At 45.1% G+C, this 14055-nt stretch overlaps 1 pseudogene; it reads right to left on the bottom strand.

Moving 5' to 3' along the window:
• Nucleotides 1–970: 970 nt before the first annotated feature.
• Nucleotides 971–1889, bottom strand: LOC114228470 (neurofilament light polypeptide-like; annotated as a pseudogene).
• Nucleotides 1890–14055: the final 12166 nt, after the last annotated feature.

Here is a 14055-nt window from a genome sequence, read left to right on the forward strand (position 1 = left end):
TCTACCTGCTGGCCTGCTTGCCCCCAACTGCACCCCCCTGCTGGTCTGTTCACCCCTAACTGGCCCCCTCTGACAGCCTGCTCACTCTCAATTCCCCCCCCCGCCCGCCTGCCAGCCCGATCACCCCCAACTGCCGTCTCCTCCTGGCCTGATCACCCCTAACCGCCTCTGCCTAGGCCCCACCACCATGGCTTTGTTCAGAAGGGCATCTGGAAGGTCTCATGGTCTAATTAGCATACTACCCTTTTATTAATATAGATAGGATATGACATACTGCCATAACTATAACATATCTACCAGTATTACTCTATGAGAATACGTACTTCATGCAATAGGAAGGCATCTAATACATTACATTGTATATGTTCTAAGTAGTAGGAAATACTGTATTCGTAGCAATAATATACCCCCTTGTGACTTCCCTTCCTGATTTGGGTATGGTTCCCCAGTTCTTTGAATGTTTCCTGGCCCCTAATGTATGTTTTTTTGTCATTCAGTGTAACTTTAATTACTGTTTATTGCACATGATTTGAGGTCTTTAATTTCTAACCACCAAAGATTCAAAGGACTATTTTTTCCATGAAGTTTAACATTAACATTAGTGAATTCATGTATTCATGTATTTTTATTGTAAACATCTGAATTATTCACAATGTCATAGATCCTGAACTCATAAGCGTGGACCATGCACAGGCTGGCAGCAAGCCAGGAAGCCACTCTGCAATCAAACAGATACTGTGAATAAGGAGAGAAGTCATAGCACAACATTTAATGCCCAACCTGAGTCACCTCAGAATGTTATATATATTAACTTCTTAATTCATATAATATCGGAAACTCAAGTGCTTGGTTGGTGATGGGGTTGATCTGGTTTCAGGAGGATTATTCCTGAAATAATTAAGGAAAGGGGGGCTCAAGCTTTCTTCTTGGTTGCTTGCTCCTCCCCAGCACCTTCATCTTTCTTCTCATCCTAAGCTTCTTGGGCATCTTCTCCTTCACCTTCACTTCCTTCTTCCACCTTTGCGTACTCAAATTCTTCCTTGTTATCTTCTTCCTCTTCCTCTCCTTCCTCTTCCTCAGCCACTTCCTTCTCCTCCTCTTCAGCTTCTCCTTCAGAAGGGGGTTCATCCTTAGCTTCTTCGGCTTTTGCAGCCTCAATGGTCTCCTCCACCTCGATCTGCTCTTCCTGGACATGGCTGGTGTATTAAGAAGGGAAGGAGCGAATGGACATCAAATAGGAGCTAGTCTGTAAACCACTGTAGGCAGATAGACCAAAGACCTGGGAACTCTGGGAGTAGTCGTTGGCTATGCTTTCCATGCTGGTGAAACTGAGCTGGGTCTCCTCACCTTCCAAGAGTTTCCTGTAAGCTGCAATGTCAATGTCCAAAGCCATCTTCACAATACCAGGAGGTCCTGGTATTCTTTTAAATATTGTGCCATTTCACTCTTTGTAGTTCTCAACTCATTTTCTAATTTGTTGATTGTGTCCTGCATAGCACTAACATCGGAGTTCTGCTTATCCTCCAGCTCTTGCAGCTGCTTTCCCAGAGCTTCATTCATGCCCCGGCTTGCTTTGTTCTCCAGGGTCTTGGCCTTGAGCAGGCGGTGGCTCTCAGACTCTTCGTCCTTGGTGGCCTGCACCGGGTAGGTGTTCTTGGCAGCGCTCTCGGTCAGCATGGTGAAGCAGCTGTTGTACCATTCTTCGGCATTCTGCATGTTCTTGGCAGCCAGCTTTTCTCATACTGGGCGTGGATGTCCTTGAGTGCAGCGGAGAGGTCGGACTTGGAGAACACGTCCATTTCCATGGAGATCTGAACGTACTGGATCTGTGCCTGCAGCTCAGCAATCTCCTCTTCATGCACCTTCTTCAGAAAGGCGATTTCGTCCATCAGGCTGTCGATGCAGCTTTTTGAGCTCAGCGCTGGCGAGAGCCACCTCGTCTGCACCTTTATACGCCTCCATCAGCCAGCCCTCGGCATCCTCATGGTTCAGCACCTCTTCCTGGTAGCGCACCTGCAGGTTGCTCCCAGTCCCTTCTGAGCCTCGGTGTCTCCTAACTGCCCACTGCCCTCTCCTCGCCAGGGACTGAGTGCGGTGGGGCGGGGCACAGGCATCCCATTTTCATTAAAATATTCAACCCTGGGCCTGTTCCACCGGTGTCTGGAAGTGACCTGGGGGCAGACACTGATCCCAGAGATGCTGGCCACCCCCGCCTGCCCAGTCCCGATCATGGCCTGGACCCACAGGCAGCGTCTGGCGCTGCCTGCCCCGCCTGCCTGGTCCCCGATTGCAGCCTGGACCCCGCGGGCGGCATCAGGCGCTGCCCATGCCCCTTACCCAGGTCACCTATCAAAGCCTGGACCCCGCGAACGGTGTCTGGCGCTGCCTGCCCTGCCTGCATATGCAAATTTACCAGCCATCTTTGTTGAGTTAATTTGCATATCACTCCTGATTGGCTGTGGGCATAGCGGAGGTACAGTCAATTAGCATATTTCTCTTTTGTTAGTGTAGATACCTAAGAAGGCAATAGCAAAGTAGCAGTTATTACATGATAGAGTGGTTAATGCTACTATGCATACCATGGGAGCTTTACAGTCTGGACTCCGAGCACCTTCACAAATCCCTCTATATTGGGCTCTTACAGTAGTAGATCTTAAGGTGCTTTTTTTTTTTTTCACCATTCCCTTGGCACCTCAAGATAAACAAAGATTTGCCTTTTCAGTGCCATGTATTTTTTAAAAATATATATTTTATTGATTTTTTACAGAGAGGAAGGGAGAGGGATAGAGAGCTAGAAACATCGATGAGAGAGAAACATCAACCAGCTGCCTCCTGCACACCCCCTACCGGGGTTGTGCCCGCAACCAATGTACATGCCCTTGACCAGAATCGAACCTGGGACCTTTCAGTTCGCAGGCCGACGCTCTATCCACTGAGCCAAACCGGTTTCGGCCCAGTGCCATGTATTAACAATATAAAACCTCTGAAAAGATATCAATAGAAAGTTTTGCCTCAAGGAATGGCCAGTAGCCCCACCTTATGTCAAAAATATGTAGATCAAGCTATTTAGCCTCTAAGGGACAAATATTCCCAATATTATATTATCTATTACATGGATGGCTACTCTTAGCAAGTTCATGGGAAGAGCAGACTTTAGCAATGTTTTCCCAATTAGAAAAGAAACTTCCTAAATGGGGCTTAAAAATTGCTCCAGAAAAGGTACAGAAAGACATGCCTTTCAAATATCTAGGAACCATAGTTGAAAACCAATGTATTAGGCCTCAAAAGGTGGAAATACAAAAAGATTGTCTTAAAACACTTTAAAAAAATATTAGGGGACATTAATTGGTTAAGACCTTATCTAAAAATTTCTAAAGGAGAAATGACAAATTTATTTAATACTAGAGGCCCGGTGCATGAAATTCGTGCACGGAGGGGGGCTGTCCCTCAGCCCAGCCTGTACTCTCTCCAATATGGGACACCTCGAGGGATGTCTGACTGCCTATTTAGGCCCGATCCCGGTGGGCAGTCGGATCCCTAAACAGGCAGTCGGACATCCCTCTCACAATCCAGGATTGCTGGCTCCCAACTGCTTGCCTGCCTGCCTTCCTGACCACTTCTGCCTGCCAGCCTGATCACCCCCTAATCACTCTGCTGCCAGCCTGTTTGCCCCCAACTTCCCTCCTCTGCCGGCCTCGTCACCCCTAACTGCCCTCTCCTGCAGGGTTGATCACCTCCAACTGCCCTTCCTTGCAGGCTTGGTCCCTCTCAACTGCCCTCCCTTGCAGGCTGGGTGCCTCCCAACAGCCCTCTCCTGCTGGCCATCTTGTGGTGGCCATCTTGTGTCCACATGGGAGCAGGATCTTTGACCACATGGGGGCAGCTATATTGTGTGTTGCAATGATGATCAATCTGCATATTACTCTTTTATTAGATAATATAGGGGCCTGGTACAGGGGTGGGGGCCAGCTGGTTTGCCCTGAAGGGCATCCCAGATCAGGTGGGGGTTCCCTTGGGGTGTGGGGCGGCCTGAGCGAGGGGCCTGTGGTGGTTTGCAGGCTGGCCATGCCCCCTGGCAATCCAAGCAGAGGCCCTGGTATCTGGAATTTATTTTCCTTCTACAATTGAAACTTTGTAGCCTGGAGCGGAGCCAAGCCTGGGGCTCCCTCTGAGGCTGGCAGCCATTTGTGTTGGGGTTATAATTGAAACTTTGTTTCCTTAAGCGGGTGGGCCTGGCCAGGGTGTGTGGAAAGCTTTGCTTCCCCTGTTGTCGGCAATTTTTATATTACACCCCTATTATTATACCAAAAAATACTAGGCAGGAACCTATTCCTGGAGCATAACTGTTTTTACTGATGGATCATCTAATTCATCTAATGCTAAAGCTGCATATATATATATAAAGCCCAGTCTGTGACGACCGTGATGACCAAACGACCAGTCACAATAAGGTGCATTGAGCACCTTTCAGTCCCTTCCCCCATGAGCAGCAGCACTCGTGGTGTGGTGGTATGGGGCAGCTCTCTCGGCATGGCAGGGCAGGGCAGGTTGGCTCTTGTGGCACAGTGTGGTGGGGCGGCTCTCATGGTGAGGCAGGGATGCTCTCGTGGCTGGGGGTGGTGGCTCTCACGGCAGGATGGGGCGGCTCTTGCGTGAGCTGTGGCTCTCGTGCAGAGCAGTGGCTCTCGTGGCAAGCAGCAGTAGGCTACCACATGCAATTTCGTGCGCTGGGCCTCTAGTCTATGTAATAAAAGCCTAAGCCACCATTACAGCAGAACAATCAGAACACCCGGTAACTATGATGAGCATGGACTACCAGGGGTTAGATGCTCAATGCAGGAGCTTCCCTCTGGTGGTCAGTGCACTCCCACAGGGGGAAAGCCGCTCAGCCAGAAGCCGGGTTCATGGCTGGCAAGTGCAGCAGCAGTTTCAGAAGCCTCTCCTGACTCCGTGGCAGCACTAAGGAGCAGCAAGCTGAGTGGTAAGGAGCAGCAAGCAGGTGGGCGGTAAGGAGCGAGGAATCTGGGACTGCAAGAGGGATGTTCAACTTCCGGCTTAGTCAGACATTCCCTGAGGTTCCTGGACTGTGAGGACTGTGAGGAGAAAGAAAATTAATACCTGGGTGCATTAGAGGGATTCTACAAAAGAAAACAAAGGCAGAGAATATCTTACAAGTAGTCAGAAGAGAACCAGCAGGCAGACATCCCCCAAGGGGGTCCCAGACTGCAAGAGGGCACAGGCTGGGCTGAGGGACCCCCCGCAGTGCATGAATTTCATGCACTGGGCCTTTAGTCCTACAGTAAACTCAGACTGATAAATCGTGACTAGTCATACTTCTGTACAAACAATTGAATTAGAGGCTATTAAGGCTACATTGCAGGATTTCCAAGAGCCTACTAATATTATTTCTGACTCTGCTTATGCTGCAGGCTTGGTAAACAGAATTGAAACTGCTCAATTAAAGTGGCTCAGTCACCAAAGTCTATTTGTACTATTTAAACAAGTACAGCAGATTGTACAGCAGAGACAATACCCTTTTTATATTACTCACATTATGGAACATAGCACACTACCTGGTCCTTTAACAAAAAGAAACGCATATGCTTATCAATTGGTTGCTTTATTAAAACAGGCCACAGAATCTCATCAGCTTTTACATCAGCCTTCCAAAATGTTGTTTAAACAATTCTCAATCACTCGACAGCAGGCAAAACAGATTATCAAAGAATGTTCCACTTGCATGTTACATCTGCCTCAAGGGCCTAATACAGGAATTAACCCTTGAGGATTGATAAAAGACCATATTTGGCAAATGGATGTAACACATTATACTCCTTTTGGATGCGTTGGGGCATTGCATGTCTCTGTAGACACTTTTTCAAAGATCCTATGGGCTACTGCATCTACAGGGGAAATGGAAAAACAGGTCATTAGTCATTGCCTAGCTGCTTTTGCCGCCATGGGAATTCCAAAAATTATTAAAACTGATAATGGACCTGCATATACAAGCTGTCATTTACAGCAATTTTGTAAAAAGTGGAAAATTCAGCACATTACAGGAATACCGTATAATTCCCAAGGACAGGTAATTATAGAACACCAACATCAGCAGTTAAAATCCCAACTTGAAAAACAAAAAGGGGGAATAGTGGAGAAATCTCCTGTAAGTAGACTACACCAAGCCTTAATTACCTTAATTTTTTTCACTTGTAATGCTGATGGCACATCACCCATGGAATTATACTGGTGTCAGAATAAGCCAAAGGAAAATGGTTTGGTTAAATGGAAAGATCCCGAGTCTAGTTTATAGAAAGGCCCCAACCTCTTGTTAACATATGTTTGAGGATACACTTGTGTATTTCCAGAAAACTACTCCAAGCCCATGTGGATTCCTGTAATAAATATTAAACTTCAACATGGATCTGAGGGAGGAACTGGCCTGATTAGTGAGGACCTTGCACCTGGAGCCGCACCCTGCAGCTGCAGACAATCCACTACCCCAGCCACAGAGAGCATCAACCCCAAGCAACACACTGAAGATAAGGAGTGAGAGGAGAACAAGATGGACAACAAACAGTCTGGAGATGACCTGGGGGATGGTTAAGAAGATGGTCCAGAAAGCTGAGCGAATTTGTGACAAGACCAAAACCCCAAGAACACCTGAGTATGTCTTTCTTGCCATGCTAGCAGTCATAAGTTGTGTGGTAATACTACCAGGGACAAATGGGGAAGTATATTGGACTTAGGTTCCTGACCTTCCATGGGTAAGACCCCTTACTTGGGTTGTTCCCCCACCAAGTGTAGTCACCAATAATACCAAGCACCTTGGTGATCCAGGAGGACCACAGTTGTGGCAAGGAAGTATATGGGAAAAGTATAATTACAAGGTGTTGCCACCCAATTTCCCTTTTTTATGACACAGAATCCAACTACTGCTCCTTTGTGCGTAGAATTAAAGAGAGGTTTCTGGATAGCATGGGCACCAAAGGAAGGGGAAGTAAAATCCCAAATACATCTACTATCACTACTTGCTCCTGGGAGAGGCACAGAAAATGTAACATTACTAAGACATCCCCCCAATAAGCCATTATGTAAAAAGTCTTATGGTTGGCACCCCACCGAGGAAGAAATTAATTGGCAAGACTGTTATAGTGACCACCCCACCCGCAGCAAACTTAATAACAGTTTTTTCTTTGGGGATTGGAGCCCCTACGGGTCTGCATATAGTAACAGTCACACCTTAAATAGAAGGGGACCACATCTTATCTATATGTTGAAGCTAATCACTCCATCTCATGGCATGGAGGAGGATTTGTTGGATGTCAATTACAACATGACACTTGGCTCCTACAAAATACACAATGGAAATTACCTGCTGCCCTTGCACCTATAAAATGGTATAGTTTTAACTATAGATTAGATAATTTCCTTCATACCTTATGGGGACCTCCAAATAATACAGTATTTGCCACCACTTGTGTATTTGATACTTATTTTCTCATGCCCCATCCAGATGGGCCTTAATGCAACAAGCCATCTGTATGAGGTGTCATGCACAGGCTACACACTACCCCACTGTATTAATTCTACATTCCATAAAGATTCCCTCATGATTTTAAAACAACCTGCTTTCACTTGGGTTCCTATGAACCTAACCTGAGCCTTGGGAATCAGATCAAACCTACCAACTATTACATGACCTAGTAAAAATCTTAAAATGACAAAAAAGATTTCTTGGAATGTTAATAGCAGGACTCTTTGCCCTCTTTGCTCCCACTTACTTCTGTGGGAATTTCTGCTTCATCCATGATATAAACTGTTTAAACTTCTCAGTTTGTTCAAGTGAAGGAAAATGTAACTAAGATCTTGTCAATACAAAAAAGCATTGACAGCCAGTTTGAGATAGAATTATTGGCACTAAAATCTTGTGGATGGGTGATAAAATCCACAGCTTAGAGCAAAGAATATCCTTACAGTGTCATTATAATAATTTTTCCCATATTTGTGTTACCCCCGTTGCCTATAATAGTACCTTACACCCTTGGGAATCAATAACAAATCACCTCTTGGTGCTTGGTGTAAAGGTAACACAACCATTGATATTTTAGAATTACAACAGCGTATTGTACCATTATCCCAGGCAAACTAAAAAACTAATTCCTTAGATTTCTAACAGCAATTTTAAGAGGACATGAAATAATTTAATCCCTTTCACTAGATCTCCTTACATTTGCCTCTCAGCATAACCACTATAGCTTGTCTCATTCTTATTCTTATATGTTTATTTCACAATAATGAAATGCAGATACACAATGAAGAATCTTAAAAGAACTCAAGCCTTATAGACAGCATACACTTTTCAAGATTTATTAAGCAAACAAAAAGGGGGAGATGCTGGAGAATATCCATTGTCAACACTAACATGAAAGTGCAACAAGGAACTCAGAAGGCTGATGGACCTTGAGCTTTGGCAGAGCCAAAGCTATGCACCGATTTTTCTGTTGGATTATGGTGGCTCGAGCAATTTCCTGACCTAATAGTCTCAAAGTAAATCTTTACTAATATTTACTGATCTTTAATAGTGGAGCCTCTCCACTATTTCTAAATTCATATTTATTGTCTAGTGCTTTCATTTGTGTGTTGGCCCCTTCTCCAGACCTTGAACCCTAGCCATGCTGGTTGCGGCATCACAACCCAGATTTATTTATATGTACACTTGAGACTGCTGCACAAAATTTGTGCACTCGGGGTGGAGGAGGTCCCCAGCCTGGCCTATGCCCTCTCATAGTGCAGGAGTCCCGCAATTGGTCACCCCAAAAAGGTAAGCCCTGTCAACCCATCTGGGGCTCCTCGCTGTATTACCCCAAAGAAGTAGGCTGAAGCCAGGGGTTCCCTACTCTGTGCCACAGATAGCTGCAGGAACCCCAGGTTTCTCTGTGCAGAGCCGCAGAGCCTAAGAGTGTGCCTCATCTCTGCTGCTACCAACAATGCACACTCAAGTGTAACAGCCTCAGTGAGGTACTGTGTGGTCACACCCATGCTGAACCCCTTCTTCTACAGTCTCAGGAACAAAGACATCAAAAAGGCTGTAAATCATTCTTTTTTTTTTTTTATCGGGTCCTGATGGGCTTTAGATTCTGAGAATCAATGTCCTGTGTGATGCTGAGGCTAAAGGTCCTGCTCTGGGGACTACTCTGAGAAGCAAGGCTGTGGCTCTGTGTGAGAGTCAAGTGCAGGTAGAGTTAGGTCTTCTGAATAAAATATCATACTTGCATGTAATTTTGAAAAAATAGGGTATTCATTCTGGAGGCTGTTATAAACTCACTAGAAGCCTGGTGCACGAAATTCGTGCATGGCAGGGGGTTGTCCCTCAGCCCAGCCTATACCCTCTCCAACCTGGGACTCCTGGAGGGATGTCCAACTGACCGTTTAGGCCCGATGCTGGTGAGATCGGGCCTAAACGGGCAGTCGGATATCCCTCTCACAATCCAGGATTGCTGGCTCCCAACTGCTTGCCTGCCTGCCTTCCTGATTGCCCCTAACTGCTTCTGCCTGCCAGACTGATCACCCCCTAACCACTCTGCTGCCAGCCTAGTTGATGCTTAACTGCTCCCCTGCCAGCCTGTTTGCCCCCAACTTCCCTCCTCTGCCGGCCTGGTCACCCCTAACTGCCCTCTCCTGCAGTGTTGATCACCTCCAACTGCCCTCCCTTGCAAGTATGGTCCCTCTCAACTGCCCTCCCTTGCAGGCCGGGTACCTCCCAACTGCCCTCCCCTGCTGGCTATCTTGTAGTGGCCATCTTGTGTCCACATGGGGGCAGGATCTTTGACCACATGGGGGCAGCTATATTGTGTGTTGCAGTGATGATCAATCTGTATATTACTCTTTTATTAGGTAGAATAGAGGCCTGGTGCACGGGTGGGGGCCAGCTGGTTTGACCTGAAGGGTGTCCCTGATCAGGGTGGAGTTCCCTTGGGGCATGGGGCAGCCTGAGCAAGGGGCCTGTGGTGGTTTTCAGACCGGCCACACCCCCTGGAAACCCAAGCGGTGGCCCTGGTATCTGGAATTTATTTTCCTTCTACAATTGAAACTTTATAGCCTGGAGCGGAGCCAAGCCTGCTGCTCTCTCTGGGGCGGCAGCCATTTCTGTGGCAGTTAATTCACCTTCTACAATTGAAACTTTGTAGCCTTAAGTGGGTGAGCCCGGCCAGGGTGTGTGGAAAGCTTTGCTTCCCCTGTTGCCGGCGGCAACCCTGGCCTGCTCTCTCAAGCTCCATTCTGCTGCCATTTGTTTGAATTTGTTTACCTTCTATAATTGAAACTTTGTAGCTTGAGTGGAGGCTTAGGCCTGCAATGGCTATCGGAAAGCTTGGCTTCCTCTGTTATCTAGGAAACCTTGCTCTCTGTGGCTGTAGCCATCTTGGATGGGGTTAATTTGCATAGTCACCCTGATTGGCTGGTGGGCGTGGCTTATGTAGCGGAGGGATGGTTAATTTGCATATTACCATTTTATTAGAGAGGATTGCTCACTTATTGCATGTGAGAATTCATGAATAACATCATATACTGTACTTCTGAAAAATGTCTTCTTCAAATATTTTATATGTGTCCCTAAAAATTAAATAAAATATATATTTAAAAAAATTATATTTATTGCTGAAATTATTACAGGTGTCCCCCTCTGTTTCCACCATTGACCCTGTCTACCAGACACTGTCCCTCCAAGCTCTTCACCACACTATTGTATGTGTCCATGGGCTTTGCATATATGCATATAAGTTTCCCAGGTAATCTCTGTCCCCCACCCAATTCCCCATCCTCACCTTCCCTCTGAGTCATCAATCTATTATATGCTTCTATGTATATGGATCTTTTTGTTCATCAGTATTTTGTTCATGGGATTCCACAAATGAGTGAGATTATTTGATACTTGTCTTTCTCAGACTGGCTTATTTCGCTTAGGATAATACTCTCCAGGTTCCTCCATGCTATCTCACAGTGTAAAAGATCTTTCTTTTTTACTGCTGCATAGTATTCCATGGTGTAAATGTACCACAGTTGTTTTTTTTTTTTTATCTACTCATCTACTGATGGGCACTTAGGCTGTTTCCATATCTTACCCATTTTAAATTGTACTGCTATGAACATATGTGTACATATATTTTTATTGATTGGTGTTTCTGGTTTCATAGGCTATATTCCTACATGTGGGATCACTGGGTCAAATGGCAGTTCCATTTTTAATTTTTTGAGGAAACTCCATACTGTTTTCCATAAGGTTATACCTGTCTTCATTCCGTCCATCAGTGTACTAGGGTTCCTTTTTCTCCACATCCTCGCCAGGACTTATCATTTGTTGGTTTGTTGATGGTAGCCATTCTGACAGGTGTGAGGTAATAACTCATTGTCATTTTAATTTGCATCTCTCTGATGATTAGTGACTTTGAGCATGTTTTCATATTATCTTGGACATCTGTATGTCTACTTTGAAGAAGTGTCTATTTAGGCTTTTTGCCCATTTTTTTTATCGTTTAAAGTATTATATATGTCTCCTTTTTCCCCAATTGATCCCCCCTTCCCCACCACTCCCACCCCACAGGACAAGCCCCCACTGCCCCACTGTCCATGTCCATTGGTTGTGATAATATACATAGACTAGAGGCCTGATGCACAAAATTCGTGCAAGAGTAGTCCCTCACAGCCCCAGCTTTGTCCAGAAGGTTGTCTGTGCTGCTGTTCGTCAATTAGGTCAATTTGCATATTACACTTTTATTATTATAGATACAACTTCTTGGTTCATCTCTCACCCCCTCCTCCTCTACCTTCTCTCTGAGGTTGGACTGCTTGTTCAGTGTTACTTAGTCTCTGGATCTATTTTTGTTCATCAGTTAATGTTGTTCATTATATCCCACATATGAGTGAGATCATGTGATATTTCTTTCTCTGACTGACTTATTTCACTTAGCATAATGCTTTCCAGATCCATCCATGCTGTTGCAAATGGTAAAAGTTCATATTTTATGGTAGCATAGTATTCCATTGTGTAGATGTACCACAGCTTTTTAATCCATTCATCTGCTGATTGGCACTTAGGCTGTTTCCAAATCTTAGCTATTATAAATTGTGCTGCTATGAACATAGGGGTGCATATGAGTTTTTATCAGGAAAGGGTGTTGGATTTTGTCAAATGCTTTTTCTACATTGATTGATATGATTATGTGATTTTTGTCTCTCAATTTGTTTATGTGATGTATCACATTTATTGAGATTTGCAGATATTGTACCCTTCTTTTCCCCGACCTGCGGGTTCTTCTAACGGGGGTACCGAGGCAGCGCACCTAAGGGAATGAAAACAGACAAGGGACGCAGAGAAAGGAGGCAAGACAAACGGGTTTCTGATCAAGCCTCGAAATTTTATTTTTACAGCGTTCCTTATATGTGGTTTCTAGAAGGGGGGATGTCTTAGGGGAGATGGGGGCTAAAGGGATCATGTGGACTTAGGCAATTAACTAAGGTTGTAAAGGGAGGTGACTAGATAAAGAATTTGGCAGTTAAAGGGTAACTAAGGAAAGAATGCTTTGTTCTCAGAGAGAGGAGGTGGGCCTGGTTTCTGTGAGTTTCTGTTTAGATAACTTGCTAAAGTAAGGTCAGAGTTAACCCTTTAATCAACTCTTGGCTCCGGACATCTCCTCCCTCTCTGTTTAAGAAACGGGAGTGGGCATTAATCGACCGAGGAGATATTGACCTGGTTCCTCCCGTGGGCTTTGCATACCCACTGTGTGTGGCTCTTGACACCTTTTTGGGGAGGAGAGGCAGAGCCATTATTTTATCGATGTCAACCTCTATGCAAACCAGGTATACTCTCAGGGAAATCCAGAGGAGGTTGGAAAATATCCCAACCTTCCCTTGCAATGCTTTGCTCTGCACTCGGTTCGATACCCATACCTCTGGCTCTGGCTAGAGCGTAGGTAAGCATCCCTCTGGTTAAGATGCTGTCCCCGTAGGGAAGGAGCGAGTCTGGGTCCGGAGGTGCTCGTGCTCTTGGCAATCCGAGTCCCACCTATCGGCCATTTCCAGGCGTTGATAATGAATCTGAATGGGTTTTGCTAAAGCTGAATCTATTTGCTGTTTTACGAGGTCGGTTATTTTTCTAAATGCCCAAGGGATTTATGTAAGAATAAGGAGAAAACCAACAAGGGGACCAAGGATGGGGAGGAGGTAGGGGAGGAGTCCATTAAGTCCACTCCAGAGCGGATTCTCAAATAGCTCTTTTCGTCTCTTGACGAGGTCTTCTTGTTCTTGTCTCGGACGATGCCAGACTTGTTGGTGTAGAAGCAGCATCGTTCCTGGGGGCAGGACATAGGGGCTTCTCTGGGTCCATTGTGGTGACAGACGTAATGCTCTGGCACCCGAATTGGCTGCATTGCTCCTTCTGAAAAGATATAAAACACAACCTCTTCCCCACATTATTACTGAATCTGATAAAACTCTTATCTGGTTTATGCTTCCTTTCACCTAGCTGACTCAGTGGAGGCTATTGTACAGGAGGCCTGATGCCTTTCACCTGCTTTACAATCCTTTGCATTACAATTAAAAAAAATTTTTAAAGTATAAAAGGCTTGACTGAGCCTCTTTAGAGGTGACACATAACACCTGTCTCCCCCTTTTTGTTTTAAAAAATGATTTTAAGAGTACGATTGGCTCTTTCCACAATTGAGTAACATCTATTTTGTCAATTTGATTAGGTTTAAGTCCTCGGGGATTTACCCCCTAAAGTTGGCACAGAGAGGTGGATAAACACATTGAGGACATTGCTTCCAATAAAACATGGACATTGTCCTTCTCTAATAACATTTTAAAGGCTGAAAATTAAATGAAAAGTTTCCTCTGAATTAGTGTGCCCTGTAGTAGCTGTTACAATAATTTTTGCCATACTTACCACATAAGCACTATTACTATAGGTTGATGGGCTCTGTAGCAAAATCTGTTAAGGCACAAATAAGAGCTTGTATTTCTACTGAAATATAAAAAGCTTGAAAGATATTTGCTCTCCTG

Source organism: Eptesicus fuscus, chromosome 6, assembly GCF_027574615.1.
Source record: "Eptesicus fuscus isolate TK198812 chromosome 6, DD_ASM_mEF_20220401, whole genome shotgun sequence".
In the NCBI taxonomy this organism is placed as follows: Eukaryota; Metazoa; Chordata; class Mammalia; order Chiroptera; family Vespertilionidae; genus Eptesicus; species Eptesicus fuscus.